Source organism: Ambystoma mexicanum, unplaced genomic scaffold, assembly GCF_040938575.1.
Source record: "Ambystoma mexicanum isolate Mex_15411 unplaced genomic scaffold, UKY_AmexF1_1 Mex_scaf1, whole genome shotgun sequence".
NCBI classification, from domain to species: domain Eukaryota; kingdom Metazoa; phylum Chordata; class Amphibia; order Caudata; family Ambystomatidae; genus Ambystoma; species Ambystoma mexicanum.
In genome coordinates, this window is record NW_027182324.1 from 3,568,357 (window position 1) to 3,569,676 (window position 1,320).

Here is a 1,320-nt window from a genome sequence, read left to right on the forward strand (position 1 = left end):
ACAGGGACTTGAACCCTGGACCCTCAGATTAAAAGTCTGATGCTCTACCGACTGAGCTATCCAGGCACAGGGATCACTGCCCATTTGAAACTTGATTTTCACTCTACAGCACCTCCATACATGGCTACCTCACTGGTCAATAAAGGAAATGAATTACTAGTGCATTACACACATTTCGACACTGGAGACATAACTTTTTTCAGTCATTCCGTATCCAGATATAGAGATTTGCAGCATCTAGGACTTTAATGTTCACCCACTTACGGATTTGAATGTTTTGCCACATTCATGAGTGCAAACTTGCTCCCCAGTAAAGACGAACATGTGCTCCTCAATGCACACACTGGGCAATGCAGTCCACTCTAAATCGACGATTAATGACATGCTTGTTTTGTGCAATGGAGTTTCAGTCAATTGGAAAACATTTTGAAAAGTTATATTGCAACAGAAGCCCAGCCTTAAAAAAGTGGATTTCACTTCTAAATGATTACATGAGGAAGGAAAGGAGACCAGATGCAAAAAAGGTGCTGTGGCTTAGTTGGTTAAAGCGCCTGTCTAGTAAACAGGAGATCCTGAGTTCGAATCTCAGCAGCGCCTGTCTGCTTTTTTTCGACCAATCTGTCTCCCCAATATTAAAACTTTGTACAAAGATTGCTATTTCATGCTATTTAGAAGCACAGTCAGGCTTCATATGTTGGCAAAGCATCCAAGAACTCTGGACTCCACTACCTTAGAGTCATATTGCCCAAGGTTGCGATGCCATCAGAAATAGCACATATTAGAATGAGCAATTCATATTTCCTGCTTAATTTTTTGTAAAAGAAGCAAAGGTACGCCTGAACAGGGACTTGAACCCTGGACCCTCAGATTAAAAGTCTGATGCTCTACCGACTGAGCTATCCAGGCACATGGATCACTGCCATTTGAAACTTGATTTTCACTCTACAGCTCCTCCATACATGGCTACCTCACTGGTCAATAAAGGAAATGAATTACTAGTGCATTACACACATTTTGACACTGGAGACATAACTTTTTTCAGTCATTCCGTATCCAGATATAGAGATTTGCAGCATCTAGGACTTTAATGTTCACCCACTTACGGATTTGAATGTTTTGCCACATTCATGAGTGCAAACTTGCTCCCCAGTAAATACGAACATGTGCTCCTCAATGCACACACTGGGCAATGCAGTCCACTCTAAATCGACGATTAATGACATGCTCGTTTTGTGCAATGGAGTTTCAGTCAATTGGAAAACATTTTGAAAAGTTATATTGCAACAGAAGCCCAGCCTTAAAAAAGTGGATTTCACTTCT

At 41.1% G+C, this 1,320-nt stretch overlaps 1 non-coding gene across 1 annotated transcript; it reads left to right on the plus strand.

The window, feature by feature from the left end:
- Positions 1–523: 523 nt before the first annotated feature.
- On the plus strand, positions 524–597 carry TRNAT-AGU (transfer RNA threonine (anticodon AGU)). Its single transcript has one exon. It is a non-coding gene; the product is annotated as a tRNA-Thr (tRNA).
- Positions 598–1,320: the final 723 nt, after the last annotated feature.